At 36.7% G+C, this 21,881-nt stretch overlaps 1 long non-coding RNA gene across 2 annotated transcripts in view; it reads right to left on the bottom strand.

The window, feature by feature from the left end:
- The window catches only part of LOC138689289 (uncharacterized), a 350,596-nt gene that overhangs the window by 145,535 nt on the left and 183,180 nt on the right, over nucleotides 1–21,881 (bottom strand). The gene's annotated exons all lie outside the window — the stretch shown is intronic.

Genomic DNA, 21,881 nt, shown 5'->3' with positions numbered 1-21,881 from the left:
ATGAAAAAGCAATGCTATCTATATACAAGAGACCAGCACCAGCAATGGAAGACACACAAGACAATCTGCAGTAAATTCTTCTCTAAGAGTTGACTGAGTTTCTGGGCTGGATACCAGCTGGATTCCATAAAGGAGTGTGGTATGCATGACCCATCATGAAAGTGCTTTTTACTTGTGCACATGTAACAAAGCTATATACAATGGATTTTTATTGTCTGCTTCCACTCATATTGTTCAGACTAGCAGAAATACTACTGTATTATTTCAACCTTATAAGTGTGTATTGTTAATTAAAGTCTAACTGCTCTTTTGAAAACAAAGTGGACCTCTGAGTATCAAAACACAGAAATAGCTAAACCATGTTCAGAGGGAAAAACACTTGACAGAACAGTATCTGCCTGATCTTTTGCTGAATCAATATGAACTTTGCTTAGAAATAGATACTCAAGTGAGAAAATGTTAAACATTAAACTTCTCTCTAACAAAAGTCAACATTTTCCTAGAAAGCAATAAACCTCATGTAGCCAAAATAATATGTATGAATAAATACTATCCCACATAACAGAAAAGATCAGGCAATGCAGAAGTATCAAAAGGCACTTTTAAAAGAAACATCCATTCTCTTTTTTAAAAGCATGTCCAGCACATAGAATCCCTTTGTCAGGGCTGACAAAAAGAAGTTAAATTCCAATGAAATTATATTTAACCAGATTTGCAACTACTCTTATAGTATAAGATAATTTCATCTGATGCATGGCTGCAATAAAATGAGCAAGGTTTCCACTTACTCCTCTTTCTCCTCCCCCGTTCCAACTCAACTGCCTCACTTCTATGCCATTTCCCCTCATTCACCTGGCTCTTGTGCTTCCAACATTCTTCTCTGCACCAACTAAATTTACCAAAATGGCAGGAAACTGTCAATTATTTTTTTCTTCTGCTACTTTTCTCTCTATGTAGTAAATGAAGCCACATCACCAGTTGTGAGTTATATCTGTCCAGGAATGGGTCCTTGAAATCCAGAGCTGACACAAGGTAAGTACTAGGTGCATGAAGCGAGGAATGGGATGGGGGTGAAAAATATAGCAGGGATGAAAAAGCCCTTCTCTTTCGATGTCAATGAAATGTTACATTGGTGGAACTGGTGTTACTAATAGGTGGAATTATGGTGACGGCTTAGGGTTAATCAAAAAGACCAGGAAAGCAAGAACATAGGTAGCACTTGAAGCAGTACTTGCTGTTAGAAAGGGAAGATGGGAAGATGTGATAGGCCCATGAAACAAAAGAAGAAAATAATTAATAGCATCTTTCCAACAGAGAGGGATCAGTAGATTATAATGGGCCATAATGCAAATGCTTCTGTTGCTGCCCTGGTTTTTTAGTAAGCAGTAGTTACAGATTTTACCTCCTAGACTTTAAAAGCACTTTGTAGATCTCCCTTGAATAGTGAGGTTTAGATTTGAGAAATGAGAGGTCTGAGATTTGATATATGTGAAAAAAATGTTCTCTCTGATAAGGAGTTGTCTATCCTTTACTGATTATCTGTGTAACTACATTCACAATTTCTCCCATCTAGTTCCTTTTCCTATCTATTTGGATAGATTTCAAGAAAGAAAATCAACACTCTTAAAAGGAATAAAACATGTAGCATTACAACAGAATGACAGTTTCCTCTTTTTAGTTGTAGCATCAACCACCATAATGAAGATATGCAACTAGTTGTTAATTCTGTCTCATCTTTTATTACTATGCAAATAAGATATGCCAGAAATATATGTACACTATTATTCCTGCAGGCTGATTTGAAATAAACTCTATTTAATTTAAAAAAAAAAAAGGTTAAAGTAAAATTGACTTCTAAAGCGAATACTGTTATTAAGCCAGTAACATAAGGTAAGAACACTATGGTATTCAGACCTCGTGAATATGTTAGAGAGCTTTATATAAAGCTGACACAGAACTGTCTGAAGATATCTCTCACATGGTATATATTACCTTTTGCTCTGCACTTGGATGTATTTAAAAGTTCAGGTACTTGAAATAAGGAATGAGATTCTCTTTGATATCATATTCCACTGAGGTTCCTCTAAATTATGAAAAGTAAGCCTGTTTCTGCAGTGATATAAACCTATAAACAATTGCTGAGATACTTCTCAGATATTAAATATAGTACGTTCAAGAGTCATACTGATTTACAGAAAACCTAGAGATTGGGAAAATATTAAGAATTAATCAGTATTAGATTTTTTTCAGGCCCTGTAACATTTAACCTAGTTAAATACTGCTTGAAGTTAAATGTGACCTATGAAATATGATAACAAGTGGCAGAGAGAACTCTTGATGAATGTTACCATTTGATGTCAACTGTATTTCAAACACATTGTAGTTTAATACAATTCTGTACTTTGGATCAGCAAGTCAAAGTTTGCAAATGTGGTAGCACATGAAGAAAGTGCCACAATACCAAAAGAAATGTGCAAAAATTGAAACTGCTGACAATGCAGCAGCTCTTAGAACTATGTAGCGAGTAACTGGATGCCTGCTCCGAAAATCTAGAGTTCATGAAATAACTTTTACTCCAATCTAGTATTCACAATGTTATTTTTATTTATGTGACTTTTGGGTGTTTCTAATTAACACGAACCTCTGTCCTCTCTTTCTGCTATGTAGAAATAGAAACTACTAGGAGCAGCTCCTGGGTACACGCTGGGATATCTGGGATTTAAATGTGTAAGCGCTGAATAACGGAAATGAAACATGGTAACAGAGTGTGTCCTTATCAGCAAGGATTTTGGATGACTAATTTGAAATACCCCTAAAAGGGCTTGATTTCCAAAGGTAGGTGCTTAACGCTTTCTAATAAGAATCACAGCTCTGTCACATTTTTAGTATGAACAATCACACACTGGAAAAAACCAGTCATTTCTGAAAACTGAAGTCTTAAACAAACTATAAAGATGCAGGTCTCAAATACATACTGTTTAAAATGTTTTGCTGTTTTTCCTAGCAAATGACCAATCTATAAAGATGCTTCATTTACATAACACTTATGGGGGATTCCTATCCCCCAACTTCAGGAATCACAGTCACCCATCAGTACTTCCTCTACGGTCAGTGAGGAGTGATAGGTAAATTGAGAGGGCAATCCATGCCGCAGATTCAGACATTTCTTAGGATAGGACAGATTACTCTCTCTAGGCACCTCTCAGCTAACTGAACTAGACAAATAACTTCAGAGAAAGAAGTGATGGATGTGGAAAAACAGAGTATCTTTCATTAAGCCAGCTAATACAGCTGGAAAAAAAAGATTTCAGGCACACAAATCCTTTACATTATGTAAATAATCAATTTCATCATAAGTAAATAAAAGCACGATAGAATAAAGAAGGATGAAGATTGATAATTAAGATTTCTAATATATTTATTTGGTGGTCAGATCTCATTTGAATTTCATTAAAATAATGCTTCCTTAGTTGAATATCATTGATTAATGAGTATTAGAGAAAAGGTAGGCAGTTTGGGGTTTGGGTTTGTTTGGTTTTGGTTTGGTTTGCAATTTTTTGTTTGGTTGTGGTTTTGGTTTTTTCAATATAAAAGTCCTGAAAAAACATAAATCACTTCATAGAAGCACAATCTATTCCAGTCATTTAGTTTTCAAAGATACATTAGCTTTCACTACTCAAGATTCATTAAAAAAACTCTACCCCCTTCACTGATGGTTAAAAGCTGCCTTGATGCCTTCAAGAAAATGTTGTCTAATGAATATCTGTGACTGTTTCACCTGAGTGTATCTGGCATCAATTTATGCTTGAAAAGACTTGCTTTATAATACAAAGCTTTTTCAAAATTATCTCCTTGAAGCTGGCATAGATGTGTGTAAGAAATGTATTAAAAAACCAAGACAATGACAGACAGTCACCTGCTTCACTTTGCTGTTAATGCAGAGAAGAAATAAACACAAAAAATACCTTAAAATAAGAGGTCTCTACAGCATGCATAACAAGGAGAAAAAATCAGTACTGCAGTTCCTCTGGCCCCTCTTCTACTGGCTAGAAAGAAAAGGCCAGTTCTAGCTGCCCCTTGGGACTTCATGGCTTTAGGCAGGAATATGTGGAGGAGAGACTGCTCTCTGGCCTGAATTCAGCCAGCTGCTCTTTACAGTTAAAGCCTCACACTATTTTGCAGTCCCAGTTTCTACAGCAAAAAGATCTCTTCTAGGAACCTGTTCCCAAGATGGTTCATTAGCATAAAATTCATCCCTTTAAAGGTCATTTGGAAAGAGTAGATATATGTTGTATGTGTCTCAGAGTTACTGTAAAGATGACTGAGGAATATGCCTGAGATGATAGCTATTTAGTCACAAAATTAACTGCAATAGTTTGAAGGGAAATCAATTCACACCAAGGAAACTGCACTGCTAACTGCGGCATGGACTCACTCCACACTGTTTTTTCCACTGTGATGGCATTAACAGTTTCTTAGCCACCTTGGTAAGCAGGCTACCACTGAGACAATACCACTAACAGGACTTCAGTGTTGAGTGAGCCTGAATGCCACAACAATGCAAAATTCAAAAACCTTGATACCGACCTCCTACTGGAAAAACAAGGAGCGGAGAGGGGGCGGGATAAGTGAGGTGCTTTCATGTATCCTTAAATTACTGCTCCATTTATCATATTTCATGATAATGCTTTCCTAGGATTTTGCATCTTCAGTAAGGCAATACGACTGCAGCATTAAAGATACACCAAGCATGCGACTGGCATCTCTTTTGGCTCAGAAGAGACAACAAAGGTGAGGAGAAAATTAACAAGCATCAAGGTGTGTGTGTGTGGTGTCTGTAAAAGTTTTGAAATTCTATGGGTAAGCGTGGGTCTGTGTCTTGAAAAAAGGAAAAGTCCAACAAGTCTTGTGTTGGTGATCAGGCATTAACTGATACTGTTACCTGATTCTACTTTGCTACAAGACACTTGTCTTTTCCCATACCTGAAGAATAAACACATGCCAAAACTATTGGCTTCATAAAGAAAATTCTAGAAAGACTACTTTATAACAGCTCTATTAGATTATAACAGACTACAATAATTGTTATCATAAATACCATTTGCTTTCACATATCAGAAGGGCTCTGAAAAGTCCAAGTAAAAACAAACATCCCTTAGTTTCATAGCTGTGCACACAGTAGTAGGACAAATGGATAAATGGATAGTGAAGGACACACGATTTCTCTTGCTTAGTGACTGTACTGTTCATTGTCAAAACTGCAATAGCTACTAGGTGTGTACCATTGTCAGCTTTGTAGATTTTAGCTCTTTATTTCCCCTGATGTATTTCTTTAATCTCCAACTGCTGTCCCAGTGAATGTATTCTGAACAGAATTTAAACAAATAAAGTATTTATACAACATGATATAGCAGAATATAGGACTTGCTGTAAATACTTGTTTATGAAAATGTCTCTCATAGGTATAGTAGCATATTAACTGCCAAGCCACTTGACAAATCAAGAGGTATATTTACAGTTAGGGTAACACATAAGAATAAGCAATAAACAAATCATAAGAATATGAGGCATATGTAGAGTATGACTGGAAGTGAATGGTTAGCTGATACCAAATGATTTAAAAGTTTTCAGCTGTAAGGCATAACCAAAGGCATAAGTTTATTGAATGTGTGTGCCTCTCAAAAAATAAACTATTCTTACAGGCAAGATTTCAGCAGTGTACGTAGATTGGTATCTTTGGGCACAGTGCTCTGCACCACTTTCCTCTCTGCTCCCTTTCGTGCAATATCAGCTGCCCAAAATGCTGAAAACCAGTGTTAATTGATATTCCACCAGTTACTATCACCATAAGCCTCTAATGCTACCTGTCCTTCAAAGAGGCAATAAAGTAGAGCAAAGTCATTTATCTGTACCAGAGGTCTCACTCTCCATATCAGCATGCATGCAGAAGCAGATGCACAGGTCTCTCAGCCAGGATTTGTGAGGTAAGTAGTGAGCCAGCTAAAGAGCCCCAGTACTGGGGAATACGAATAGACCAGACGGTTGTCTGTAGCACTGTAGCACAGTATTAGAGCAGTTTGGATCTGCCACCAAAGCAACCTTCCTGAACCAGTACTGTGCTTCCTATTCTTCCTTTAATTCCCAGAGACATTCTATATACTAATGCAATCCATTTTTAAAGGCCTGCACATCTTTCAGCCCTCTCCTCCTGTGTCCTGCTACACTCACTTTGGAAAATGTTAACACTGAAGTGCAAGAATGTTCTTATATGCCTTGATAAGAAGCAAAACGGTTAACATCACCTTTTGCTGTACTGACACTGAGCAGCTGAGTTAGCACTCTTGTGCTTTAAAATTCTCTTCCACATTCAGAAACGTATACAGAAGAGGGGGAAAACAGCAGTTAAGCCCAGGAAAGAACATCACCTATTTCTCAAACCAGTATCCTTGTCTTGCCTCGTTCTTCATGTGACAAAAAATCTGACTGGCATCAAGTTTCAATGATGGAAAACAAGGCCAGATTCTGACAGTATGTAACATGATACTGGTTAGAAAAAATACACAGTGAAGAAGACAGAAGGATGAGAAAAAGACTGGCACCTATAGCTTCTGCTGCTTGTGTTATGTGGTCACATTCTGGCAGATTACAGATGTGCCTGGCCAAAACCCTGATTCATAATGCATTTGTTCTAAAGTCAGGTTGCTAAAATGCTCAAATGATGTATAAACTCACCTTAATTCTCAAACCCTGAACAAGAGGTTCAAGAGTTTTTAAAAAAATCTTTCTTTCTACACTCTTTTCTATAACAAAATTTTTACATTTTCATGCAAGTTTCTATCCTCCATAACCACTACTCTGAGTAGCTTAAAACATCAGTCTTCTAGGCCCAACAGTGGGAATCTTTCAGAAGTCAGGAACTTGAGAATTCAATTACACTTGTAAATGCAGTAAGCTGGACAGACATCGCAGTCCACTATTATGCCACCTGACAAGGTCATTAGTATGAGGTATGAGGTAATAGGAAGCGTGCAGCCTCCTTGAAAATCTAAATCTTCAGTCTGTTCTTTACCTGTATTTGGGAAAATTACCCAAACAAATTCATAAATATCTAAATTTTTTTTCTCTGCAGTAGCAAAAGCGAGAGGTTTTGTTCCTTCCCACCATCACATCCCACCCCACCCCATCCCATCCTTGTGTTCATTGTGATTAAGAAAGCAGCACTGGAGCTAGGTATCATGCCACACAAAACCTTCTGATGTCACAGTCTAATCTGATGAAAGTTGGTCAGATCACATTCTGATTAAAAATAAAATGCTCAATTCAACAAAGTCTTCCTTTCACGGTGCATTAGAATCCCACTGCAGAGGCCAAGCTCAGAAACCTGCTGTAAATAGCTTTCCTCTGCAACTGACTCTGACTGGATTTCAGTGTAAATTTATATGACCTGTTTTCTCCTGCTTTACCACCATTTCACTTTTGCTATTCCTCTTGGCCTTTACTGGCATTGCACGACTCATTTTCCACTTTTCTTACATCAGCCTTTGCCCCTTATGTCTGGTTCCCACCATCCTCGTAATCTGCAATCAAAATGCATGATCTCTGCTGCTTCTTATTTCTCATTCTGACAAGATGCAAGGCTCCAGGCCCTTCATCTTCTTCTGTCCCAGTTGCCTCATCAAAGTTAAAATGGCAAGGAGGACTTACTTATTACACTTCCCAAGTTTCAGCTGGCCATAAATCCAACACACATTACTTTACCAAATAAATTTATATCAGAATACTTACATACAGTGCACAGGACACTATACAGGTATCAGTAACAAACCAAAACCAAGCAAAACTTAAGGTAGATAGGTGAATAATGATAGTTTCCCTGATTATTACTGCTGTACACAGTTTACGCACACCAGCTACAGGGCTATTAAATGAATGAAAAGGCATTTTCCAAAATTACTTCTATTACATAACTTATGTTTTTCATTTGGAGACCAATTCAACTTCTAATTTCCCTGCACAGAGGTTTTGCTTGATGTAGCAGCAGAATTTTGAGCATTTGCCATTCTTTCTTTCCAGATGTCTACCACATCTCCATTACTTTCACCTTATGTGAATTAAGTCATCTTTCTTTTCCAATTTCTCTAGACATACTGAAAGCTTTTGCAGGCTGTCATCTTCACTGTCCCTTGAGGTAGGACTTTATTTAAAAAAAAAACAAAACTATTTAGTTTTGAATTTGTTCTTAGATCTCATATTTAATAATTCATTTTATAAAACTCACTGTATTTTTGTGACATTTAACCATTTAATCAGTTAAGGTCCCAAAACACATACCTGTGTAACTCTTCACTGACAATCCTCTAGGTAAAATCATACTACAAACAAATCGGTAAGAAATAGGTCTCTTTCATGGTTTTAACTGAAGAACAGAAGTATCACATTAATAAAATGCCACACTATAGCAAAGAAATCTCAGTGAAAGAGTCGTCATTATCTCAAGCCTGCTTTGGACAGGAGTAGCATGTTATGGATCATCTCAAAATCAGAGTTAGGGCATTTGGGGAATAATAGTAGCTCTTACAAACATGCTATTTCTCCCCTCATAAGAACCTTAGTGAATGAAGGAGACTGGTTTATATTGCAGATTTAAAGTTGGCAGAAGGATTTAGTCTTATAAGTTAGTTACTAACTTCAGGGTCCTACATAATTAAACATCAGATTAATACTTTGTCATATTTTTATGAGACACACACCTGTTCTTTCAAATATTACTTTGATTTACTTGATTAAATATTTACTTGATTTATGTGATTACTTGATTTAACAGAGGACAGGAACAAGATCTTGGCAGTATAAGAAAAAAAAAATCTCTTACAACATTTAAAACTGCAATGATTAATGATTCACACACACACAGAAACCAGTTCTGAATAACTAGAACCACTCTGAAATAACTTGAACTGTGACTGCAGCAAGGAAAGACTCACAGCTCTAACATAAAGTTCAAAATGGCAGCTTTGAAAGAGCATGATGCTGTAATTCCATGAAAGGATAGTACATGACGGTGTTTGCATTTCAACCCAATTTGCCACTCTACCACTTCTTAAAATTTTCAACATTAGAAAGTAACAAATGATTTTGTCTTTTATCATTTAAATATTATGATTGCCCATCGACCAGTTCTTTTTTTAGGCTTTAAAGACATATTTTTAATGACAAAAATATTTAACTAAAATTGCTGTAGCAAACACACTATGTAGGTGTTGACTGCAATTCTGTTACTGGATACAAGCATGAATGTTTCCAAAGTTTAGAATTTGGTTTGGGGGGTTGGGGGGAGAAGGGAGTGGTGGTGGTGTTTCTTTTCTTCACAACACATTGGTTCATCGTTTCCATCTATAATAGAGGTATCAGGATCTGCCACACATTTGGCTTCAAAAAAATTAAGAAAAAAATTCAGCTGAATGCTCATTTAAAAAAAAATGGGTTTAATTTAAATTGTCATAGGACAATTTAAGAGTTGTGTGGAATTTTCCATTTAATTTCCTTCAGAATGAAAGGATTTATCATGGCAATGCACAGCTTTCAATACACTGCTTTTTTATACTGATTGTTAGCTGGAACTGCTGTTGAGATTTTCCAGCATCAGTCTTTCAATTCTTGATTACTACAGTATTTTATATTATCTTTTCTTCCCACGCTAGTGTAAACATTTAGAGCAGAAAAGGAAAACTCATAATTTGACTCCTCCTGTAAGCATGAGATCCTTAGCTGACATAAATCAGCTGATACATACCTGTTGAAACCTTGGCGCACAGAAAGTTTGGGATTTAGCTGATATGAGAGGGTTGGGTTTTTTAAAATATTTAAATAGTATTTTTCAACTGTGCAGTTTTCATTTATTTACTAGATGTCACCCTAGTAATTTAGGGTTTCGGATTACTAATAAGACTACTAATTTCTGATGAAGGACACAGATACTCCAGTAGGTGCTGATTTAAAATCCAGCTGAAAGATCTTTGTAAAAATCAATTTAAAAGCAGCATTTAAAGATATGACTTCAGCAGCTTCCTAAAAAGAAAACTGACAGATCACCATTAAGAGCATTTCGTTTAATATTGATTACAGAACTTGACTGTTCAATTAAGCTTCTAATTAGGATTGATTTGTTGTGTCCTTAGCAATGAAAGCAAAGATGGCACCTGAGAAAAATAAAAGGGTTGGTGGGGTTTTTTAATTAATGTGAACATGCATGCCATTTGAAGCAAGAACTTGTTATATCCTACATTTCTTTCTCTTCACACATACATATACACAATAAGCTGTACGGCTGTATCAGACTCAGACTACATATATGCAACCAGCTGCATCTTAGTCAGAAACCTCTCAATGTGATTCTATCTGAACAGAAAGCACCAGGAGAACACAATGCCTTTTTCTCATAGTGCCTGAAAGGACACCTCACACATTCAGAAGGAAAAAGAGAAAAGAGACTACCAGGCCACTAAGTTTCCTCACAATTGATCCCCACGACATTGGAAACTGTTCTCTTTCTGGTTTGTGTCCTGCTGCTTTCAGCTATCTCATGAGTTAAAATTCATATGAAGAAGATTAAGATCTCACAGTAGTTCCTAAATAAATTTGCACTCTTGTTCCTCACTTTTGCACATCTGTTTTGAAGCAACTATTTCTGCCTCAAGCAACTTACTTGCTCAGAAGAGGCAGACAGGCACTAGCTTGTAAGCTCTATTAATCAGTCAGCTGAAAGCAGGGTCATTTGCAGGACTTTGAACTTCCACAGACTTTATCCAGATTAAAAGGTATTTAGCACTTCAGTCAGGTGACACTCCCCTCTCCCAAACCAGAGGTCATGATTATCAGCAATGTCTTTACCTGGCCTTGAGAGTCCCAATCACTATCCTACTTCTACTGACTCTCCACCGTCCTCCAAGATTCTCTCTTCTAAATAATTTTCCTTGGCCCTCCTGTAACAAGTTACCAATTTCGTCATGTACTGGGGAAATACAGAAGCTGAGTCCTGTCTCCAGCTCCCTGCACCACAATTATCCTCCTTCCTCACTGTCTTTGTTTGGTAATACCACTACGTTAACGTTAATATATCTTCCAGTCCAGTTATCTGGAGGCTGTGACCCTAGTACCACGTTTTCATTTTAAATGCTTCAAAACCAAGTTGCCATAAACTTCAGTTAACAGTGGATTCTTTCATCACCTTAATGTAGCCTTCCTGGATTTGCACTGACATCATAAAACTGGGCATACTACTTGCTATTAAAGTATAGCTACAATATAGCAGTGGCATAAACCTATGTAAAACTGATTTTGAATGCATAAAAATTTAAGCATTTACCAATAGCCACATTCATTCAGGTCCCTTCCAATTTTTAAGTATACTAATATTCCTGTGGTGACAGAAATTACTGCTATCTTGAGATAGCTTGAGGGCTGGTTAATTGACTTTGTATTGGCAGCTAAGTGTCATTAGCCTAGAATAAGGAAGCATTAATTGTGCGAAGTATTCAAATGCAGTAAGTAGCTTTTGCTTTTTGGAGTATTTAAAAGCAATTCAGGGATTTATTCTCATTAATGGCAGTAACATTTGTGTATTCAGAGTAGAAGTAGAGCCTACCTCTGCCTATTTGATGTTATAATTGGATCAGGTAGGCTGTGATGAGTCACAGTTTATGAACCAACCTCAACCATACCATGACTTAAAATTCAAAATCCAAAAAAATTCTCATTTTATATGCTAACTGAATCTCATTTACACCAGTTATAGACAGATTTAAATAATTTCAGGTAACCTTTAGAAATCCTTAATATATCTCACTAGCAGCTGTAAATATTCCTTAAAAGCTGATTTCTATGTAACTGTAATTAGCATTAAAGGTTGACTGAACAACTGTAATACCAGGCAAGGTTAATTTGTCCTATTATTTATCCTCTATGAACTATTCGGACTATGGAAAGCTAACAGTTTTCCACATCGAAGGAAGAAGCAGATAAAGAATACAAATTTTAAAATTATTTCAACAGTAACATTTGTTTATACAGTTTGGAATGAACTTGATAAATATTTCATAGGTAGCAGTGCAGTATGTAGTGCATTACGAATCTGTGCTTCTCAGTGCTCACCAATCTGAGTAAAGTCTCAAAGGTCTTGCAAGTCTTTGGGAATCTATTGATCTGGACAACACTACCTAAGATTTCTATAGGAAGTTAAAAAGTAAATTAAAACATAGAGTACAAGGACTTAAAAGTATTTAAAAACCAGTAGGCCCCAATATGAAAAGCTCCAGAGTGACCCTTTTTAAAGCCAGGTATGCAAGTGAAAACTGCAGGTGATTTTTCAAGAATTTAAGAAATCAACCTCAGAGTAAAACTTTTTTTGCTGCCCGGAAGGGATTTCTGTTTAAAAAAGTGCTTTACTGTATTAAAAGGGATTGCTTTAAAGGGAAATGGAGTATGTGCATGTATGACTCGTGTTCCTAAAATCACGGACTATGATATGGTTAAAGAATTGTTACTCATACAGTTCACTGCAGCTGCAGAACAACTAAAATCTAACAGACGTGCTAGGATTCTCATGCCTCTATTGAAAAAATGGGCATCACTCAAATACTTAAAATACTGTTTATACTAGAATTTGGATTCCAAGATAGTGAAAAAGCACTAGGAAAAGCATAAACCTCTGTTACACTGGGTCAAATTTCATCCAGGGTGAGACAAATAAAACATTAGGGCCACGAACTAAATAATTTCGTTCTCAGAGCGATGACAGAGTTGGAGCTTGAGCTCCAACAGTATTCTCATTGGCCGCTCTGCTAACCATGGATTCTGCAATGGGGAGAAAAAGGCATCAGCAGTCACAACGGGTACAGCAAGCAGGCCCGTCCCCTGCCCATTGTTCTGGCAAAGTGCTTCTCACTCATTTTCATTTGGGATGTGGATTAGTCTAAAAGGATTCTAGTTTGATGTTTCTCATTACTGATTCATAGTTATTCAGGCTGCCTCCAACTATGGCTTGAAATCTTCTCCAGGGGATGCAAAACTCCTGTAAAGTGCTCACTCTACTAAAGTACCCTACATCTGACGTGCAACTTTTCAAGGCAAGGGCAGACAGAGACCAGAAATTATTGCAGGTTTCTCCCATTTCCTGTATTTTCATTTCTAACATTGTTACCTATTCTAGGATTTTGTAAAGTCTCTGGATTAGAGTTCCTCATCATCAGAGCTGTGCTCTCACCTGTCCATCACATTAGAGTCAGTCATTCTACATCATCCTACAAAACTCAGCATCCCTTACTTTATTGTACAATTAGAGAGACTATGGAATGACGTAGAAACACAACTGTACTCTGAAATAAACCTCAAAGGGCAAAGTGTTTATAAACAAATAATTCTGATCCTTGGCACAGAGGGGTGTAAGAGTCCTGTACAAGTAGTAAATAGGTTTCCAGTACAGTCTCAGTAATTGGCTGTCACTTTGAACAGCCCTTAGCACAGATGAACACCTGGGTAGAAAACATGCTGACAAAAAAAAAACCAAGGAGAATGGGCTGCGTTTGAATTTCATTTTAAGGCAAACTCCCCTCTGCTTAAAAAACAAATGGTAACATCCAGCCCCAGAAACCATGACATATTTTATCCTTTATAGGAAAAAAAAAATCCACTATCATCCATTTTTAGGAAAAAGAATTCTATGGTTTTTATAATGAATATTTGGTGGTCCTTTCTTTTTTATACCTGAAACTTGTTGAGAATTAAAATCTGCACTGACCCTCATTAGTTTGCCCAGTAGTCAGAGATCCAGGTGCAGTACAATGTTTGTACCACTTTGAAATAGAGGACAGCATGCACACCATCGTTCCCTCAAGTGGTGCAAAGCGGGTCAGCATCATGGTGCCACATAATCTTCTGTCCAGTTAACTAAACTCTGCCAGAGTGGTAGCCTGGAGAAATGAAGAACTGGAAGGAGAAATGGAAAGGAGAGAGTCTGTTAAATTGGTATGGGAGTTGTGGAAGCCAGTTGCAGCCTTTTCTCTCTGCTTTCAAATCCAAAGTTGCCTGAATCAATTCCTGCAAACAGAAGGGTCCGATCTGGAGTCCTGCTGGCAGTTTACCATGTACCATTTATACAACTGCCTGCTTACAAATGTGGTTGATAACTATTTGACGAATCTGCTTTGAAACAGTCTGGTCAAGGAGCTTATGCAACGGTCATGGTGCCAAGAGACTGTGATTCTATTTTTTGCTTTACTGCTTATCTGCTAGTCAGCCACACACAAGTAATTTTAATTCTTTGAATTTGCTTGCTTTCACAACAAATAAATAAAATCTATTTTCAGATTGCAGCCTTCTTCAACCAGGGACTACCTCCAATGTCACCATCCCCCAGGACTCATACTACCTTAAGATACTCAAAAAAGAGATCTGAATCTGGGCCTACATACATGTTAAAGTCCAGCAGGGTGCATTGACCTGAGAGCCTCTAGGTACAATGGTAAAGCCACATTTAAGTAATAAATACTGTTCAGTTCTGCAGTTATACTCCAGCCCTGGATTTTTTCCACGTAGACAATCACTTTGGCTACCAAACTGTGAGTGCCAGAGTTGTAGTGGAAGGGCACCCTCACAAAGAACCACAAGGACCAAATATTACCTGTGAAACTGTGCGACAAGCAAATGTTGTGATAACATAACTCTGGCGGGGGTTAGTTTCTGATAAAATTATAATCCACCTAAACATAATGGCATTCTTTTTTCAAGATGCTGTGTACTAGTAAATATGTAAATAGCTTGCAAAAGGATCATCTTGGGGTTTCTCAGTTTCTCCTGGTTCCTGGATTTTCTGGGACTCATTAAAACTATTTCTCTTTGTAAATGGCTTCCATTGTGCACCTCTAAACTATTCTCTAGTGTAAACTGCTAGTCACTCATTCTCATTGTTAGTGTCTGAAAATTCCTTGGTGCTTTTTATCATAGTAACACTGGAGTAGGAGGGAGGAGGTCTGTTGGATTGAAGAGGGAGCAAAAAGAAGGGGAATTTCTTCATCTACTATACCATCGAAAGGATAGGGAAGTTTCCCCTCTGCTTTTTAACAGAAGAATGGAAGTTGCTGTTGCTCTTTTGACCGTCTCTCCTGGCTGGCAAAGATGCATTGTTGTAATGAAACCTGTATGCTCTGGTCCCTGCAAGTAATAGGGTGCAGACAGTGAAAGAAAAGTTGCCTAGTTTGAATGAATGCATTTGTCTTTATGATTCACACAAGTCAACCATTTCTGAGAAGAGCTCACTACATCCTGACCATGCCTCAAATGTCATCAAACCTGCCTATTAGATCATCACATGCACACACCACAGTTTCCTTTAAATCATTCTCCTGTGAAAGACCATGCTTTAAAAAATGAAACACCCCATACCCCTTAAGATTCCAGAGCAATTACTTTAAAAGCATTTATGCTAACGAAAGTGCTATTGATTGTTGCTCATCAGCTTCCAGCACATGTACAGTACAACAAAAGGAGAATTAAATTTAGCTATCTAATTACAAGGGAGGCACTGAATTACCAGAAAACAATACAGCAGCTAATTTTGAGAGCGGATATTGCAGATATATGGCATTTGGTAGCTTAAGTTCAAACTGTATGTCTATCATTAAGGGTCTCTAAGTTTTTCAGACAGTTGCAACATGCTTTTTACATGTCATACAATGTAGAATATGCTACTACTAAAAGCTAAAAACTAGGACACATAACTGCCTAATAGAAACATAACTGAATATGCCATGTTACTTAAAACTGAATCATATTTATTTCAAGCCTGGAATAGTAAGATTAGAGTTCTTTTAATAAAAGTAAATTCTTTCTAAATTGAAAAATATTCTGTCCAAACTGAAAAATGAATACGATAGTCATTAAAATTCTAAACAATTACTTTCTCTGTGCATTGATCATTGATATTTGGAAGGAAATTTAAAAATGTATTTGTTATTTCAAATGTGATGTACTTGAAGCCATGTCCAAGTCTTTTAATCCAGTTACATTAAAATTTGCTACCCCTAACATGTTTACAGACAGGTTTCAAAAAGCTAAAGAAAAAATGGCCATGGAAATAATTAAATATAATTTAAGAAAAAAAAAAACCACTAACAAATTCCAGTATTAATCACAGAAGCACACAGCCTTCATCTACCAAATCATCCTGAAAAGTAGACAAAAAGACTTGGAACATGTTGAGAATGAAGCCAATGCATCTGGCATACAAAGCTTGCCATTGGGTACGCAGAGAAACATGCATAAGGCTCCGACTAAAACAATCCCTCCAGTAAACACTACTTAGAGATGGAAAATTTACAGGATTTAGGAAGAGATGACAGAAAGAGTAGCCAGCAAGAGCTTGATACAGTAGCCTTGTTTATACCATAAGCAGCCCATCTTGTGCCTCAGAAACCTCTTATTTTAGAATCTTTTTAGTAAAATTTGATGAACACACCTGTATTGCTGAGATAATCATAGGACACTTACTAATGCAGACTAAAACTGCAGAAAGCAAGCACTGACACAAAATATAGCCAGAGGATATAAAAGATGGTGAGAAGTTTAAAGAGGCACCTTGAGAAGATTAAAAACATTCCTCAGGATACTTTTTGCTTAGTTTTCAAATACAAGAGTCAACAAATTTGAGCATTTATTGTGAATCAATTGACAGCCAAATTAATTTACTTTCCTCCCTTCCACCCTAGTTTCAGATGGCAAGTCAGGCAGATGTCAGTACATTTTCTGCTTGAATTATTAATGAATTTAGCTTCCACTGGAAGTTTTGTTCAAGATGGCCACCAGGGATTTAAGATGGGAAAAAAGTAATGTTGAGGGATTCTCTTCGCATTCATTTTGATTTGACACTGGACTACTACTGCTGACTTTGCTGGAGTTATTATATTTTGTGCTAGTGTAAATGAGAAATAACTCAGTTTCCTATACTTTAGGAGCTATCAGTTTTCACATCTACTGTAATCAAACCAGCTTCTTTTGCAGTAGCTAGGTCTTTCCTATCTGTAGCACTTTTGCAGTTGACTAGTTTGATATCTGCTAGTGACAACTCTGAAAATGATCCACGACACCAGCAGGTGGGCACTTGGCAGATTTATACTCACTGCTGTTGCAAGCAACAGCCAGAAACAAAAATCAAAGCAAGGTGAAAGGAACAGAGTTATCACACTTTTAGAAATGTGTATAACTAGTTCCACAGAAATAAATGAAAATATATTTTCCTCTATTAGCAATATTGGTCATATGAAATAAAAACTGAGCTCAGCTATTAGAATTATTACTATATGTTGCTCAATTTTTATTCTAATATGGTTCAATCCGATGCACGGTTCCATGTCAGTAGGTTGCTATGAATATTATGGCACAACATATTGACATTGTACACCACTATCTGGAACTGATTGAGTTGTAAATGTAAGATCAGGACTTGAAGAGATAGTGTTAAGTTGGAAGCTCAGAAGTATTAGCCCCCAAAAGAACATACTTTAGACTATCTAGCCATCTCCTAAAGCATGCTGTGTTGCCAGTTGTACTCTGCATGCATGCATTTGGAAGTAGCTTACTACCAGTGATACATGGGAACATTGTTTATTATACGACCAATTTAAATGCATTGTTTAGACACTTAAAAATCTCCTACAAACACTCCAGCAGTAACTTGCATCTTGCAAATGAAGATCAATGAGCTGTCACACTGGCCAAGCTTCTCCCTTTTCTCAGGATATACTGAGTGACATTTTAGTGCTTCCACAGCTGATTTTTCCATGACAGTAAACAAGCTTTACTAGATTCAGATAGTATTGGGCTGATAAAAAGATAGCCAAAGAGAGAATAAAGATTACACAAAAGTAATCACATTCTGGTACAGCTATTTATATATATTTGTGTTTCTAATCCATTGAATATTCTACATCTATTTACAGTGATCCTATAGTACTACTCTAAGAGCCCATTACACATTATAGAGCTTGTTTCAATAGTAAATAAAGAAGCTGGGCCCCAGGTTTGACACAGATGTGCAATTTGAGAGAGTATTTCCCCTTTCACAGCAAAATTTCTTTTTAAGAGACATATCATTTTTTTAGGTTTTCCAAAAAAAACCCCGCAGGAAATCATTATTGTGAGGCATAAAGTTGTGCAAATTGTCAAGTCAAATTTCTTTCATTTTGCAGGCATTTAAGTCCATAATTTATTCTTTGTTAATAATACTTTTCTGGTAGATCCATCCGGGATAAAACAGATGGTGGCATGGAGAATGGATATCTACAGACCAGGTTCTGTGAGGAAAACCTGAAAGAACTAGCATCATTTAGCCTACAGAAAAGAAGTTTAGAGAATATATGATAACTATCTGCTGCAAAAATAGTTTTCCACCTATACAGTGGATATGACAAAAACCAATGAGCTAAAATTTCTACATGAAAGATTGATATTGGACATTGGGAAAAAATTTTTAATGGTAAGGCTAAAGAAGCACTGCTCTATATTTCCTGCAGAAAATGGTTAAGACTAAAGAAGCATTGCTCTATACTTCCTGCAGAAACTCTGGGGTGTCTAGTGTCTCTTAGAAAAGATGATAAACTTCTATATGGAATGACACCAATCCAGTTGGATTAAGTCAATGTTTTTGAGCTTTTCCAAATCAATGTGTCTGTAAGATACTTCACAAACTATTTTTGACAAAATGGACACAATACCTTTCATCAAAATGAAGTTCAGATCCCAGATGTTTGTTACACATTCATTTATTATTCACCCTTGCTTCCCCATTCACTTTTTTTTCATGTGTAACGAATGTGTAAGATTGTGCAATAGTTACACTGAAATCTTATGGACAGCCAGTGGTAGAGAACACAGTAAGTGACCTTTTGATTTCTTCAAAATTTTTCAACGGGCTCTAATTATAACCTGTTTGCAGATTCATAAGCAAGAAAAAAATCCCATATTCATCAGCTAAATTATTCCCTGTGAATAACTCATTTACCATCAGCGTAAACCCATATTTTTTAAATTGAAAGAAAACATGGTTTAGAATATGTAGGTGATGAAAAGTTATCAAATAAATACCTATATTTCTTGACAAGTTAGATTCTAAAGCAGAATGCTTGGATTTATTCAACTTTCTACCGGGTCTTTGTGGATAACAGCATCACATTACAGACAAAGAATTAATCTCTTTAAAAAACAAAATGAAACTCTAAGTAATAGCTTTCTCCCCCATCACCATCAATCCTTCTTAATCTAGGAGGTGTCCAAATTACATTAGAGAAAATACCATTGCATCAGACAGCAAATGCTAACCCTTGACCGAAGGCCTGGCTCATGATCTAGGTCTCTGACCTTCACTGGAGTCCAGCTATCACTATGTACCTTCGGTTGCAAGTAATGAGACACAGTGAACAATGGCTGGCAAAGACATTTGTTCTCTGATAGGCTTCAGCTTCGAAACCAACTTTATGGTAAGGTTTTATGTACCTTCCTGATCTTGGCATGTAAAAAAATAGTTTAACAGTGTAATTCAGTTTTACTCATCAACCATACATCCTATTTTAATGGGGCTTCTCTAATCAACCTCATTGTAGGAGGCACAAATGATGTGAAGAATATCTAAAAATGTATAATGTTCCTCTGCAGTAGAAACCTTTGACAAATGACATCTCTAGTGTCTTTCTTTTAGGCTGGAAGTCATTGATTGTTCAGTTATCTTAGATGTAAATGAATACAGTGAAAGGACTCTGGTGTAAAGTTAACCAACATGCAACATCATACTGTGAGGTTTTTTTAACCTCCAGTAATAATTAAAACATTTTGATGGCTACACTTCAGTGCTAATTCCTAATTAACTTCAGGTGCTTCTTTGATCTTGCTGATATATTTTTTTCCCATTTTCTTATCAAGAGCCTCCATGCAGTCTGTAATTATGCTTCTTAGTATGACAGCAACTTTGAATAAGTAGATGCATTAATATATGCTTTGGGAAAATATTGGTTGAGCAAAGCAAGCTCCTACCACTGAGCTGGAGTATCATCTGAAGCATTGCTGATTAAAAACGTAATATAACATAATAGGTTTGCCATAAAAATAAAACAACGGTTCTCAATTTTAAGGTAAGGGATGACAGAAGCAGTAAAGCTAGCACCCTATGAACAATACAGATATTAAGGCATTCAGAGCATTAATATCACAACACTACAAAATGGAAGTGCCATGTTTTATATTCACCTAGGCTCTTCCTCTAAAGAGGAAGATATTTCAAACTTTTTCTGAATAATGAAATATTGAACCAAAAGATTTTTTTAAAGTGTTAAACGCTGTTATAACAATACCATGATACAGCCTAACCTACCCGAAGCAACAAATAAATACATAATGCAAGGGAACAGAGCAGTATAACTCATTTCCTCAGCTAAAGGAATGATCTGTAATTCTCAGAAGACAAACTCTAAGCTCATATTTTCAACACATAAATAAGACGTTCACCAGGGACAACATAATTGAGATCCTTGTATTAAGCACTTTCTATCTGAGAACCATTAAATGAAAATTGCAACAGAAGTGCTACGGGCAGTTCTTTTGTAAACACATGAGCCTACAGGTACAAATTGGGACTGGTATGACTTCTCTAGTCACGAAACTTACGTTTCACTGATATGCTACTCCAAAATCCAAAAATGGCCACAATTATGGAGGTATGAAATATGCTTTATACCATTCATTTCTTTCCCCAGGCAGAGAAAGTCTGACTGCTATAGAGCACTTTTATGATAACCACACTAACTTGTAGCATGGATGAGCATGCATGCACAAATATATCTGGTTGGTTGCAGAGGACAAAAATGGGGAGGTTAGTATTACTAGAACTATAGTACAGTACAATCTTCTAGTGCATAAAAGTTTTAAGAAAACTAAATTTCCAGACCTATTTTGTGATGCCATTTCACAAACTTATGGTTTTTAACTCATTGCTAAACATGTTAGCAGCACAGGTACATACTAATCCTGACATACTGCATGATTACTTTTTCAACTAACACAACCTCCCCACTCCTGGACCACTTTCATTCAAGCCAACAATTGTGACAGCACTTGAAACATCCATGAATCAACTTCTGGACTCTAACAAAATGATAACCACAAGGTGTATTTGTCACTTACGTGTTTGTACCAAACAATATCAGTAGCTACTCTGCCCTACCCCTCCTACCAGGTTCTGAGATGCACTGCAGAGACAGGACCACGCAGCATCAGCTGTCAAGTTCCCTTCTGAAAGAAAGAAACAGATGTCTGGCACAATAGGACTAGCTCCCTTCATCTTCTGCCTTCTTCACAGCAGAAAAGCAAGGCAGCTAAACTACAAATGAAGGAGTGGGAGCAAAATAGTTCAATTTTCATTGCTTAATTATTGTCTGGAGTACCCCATTGTTTGTGCCTTCCAAAAATAGTCACAGAATCATGGTTAAGAGGTACTGATATATTAAAATGAAACATCAATACACCTACTTTGCAAAGAAGTAATGCTTTTTGTGGAAACAAAAATGTTCCATAAAAGATGTAGAAAAAAAAATTCCAGAATGTGTGAAATTCACAAGCTGAAGCTAAGACTGATGGGTGACTAAACGTGAAGCCACATCTTTCATTTTATTAATTTTTTCCTTCTGCACAGCTGAGATAAAACCATACAAAGTAGCACAGAAATTTTCTAACATTACAGGTACAGCAGTCTTCCCATCATACATCATCAGATGAAAGGCATGTTGTGCTTATTTTACTGTGGATCCATTGATTATTCTACCTGGCAGCAACTTGTATTTTTT

The sequence above is a fragment of the Haliaeetus albicilla genome, chromosome 16, assembly GCF_947461875.1.
Source record: "Haliaeetus albicilla chromosome 16, bHalAlb1.1, whole genome shotgun sequence".
In the NCBI taxonomy this organism is placed as follows: Eukaryota; Metazoa; Chordata; class Aves; order Accipitriformes; family Accipitridae; genus Haliaeetus; species Haliaeetus albicilla.
This window is presented reverse-complemented; position numbering and strand designations above follow the sequence as displayed.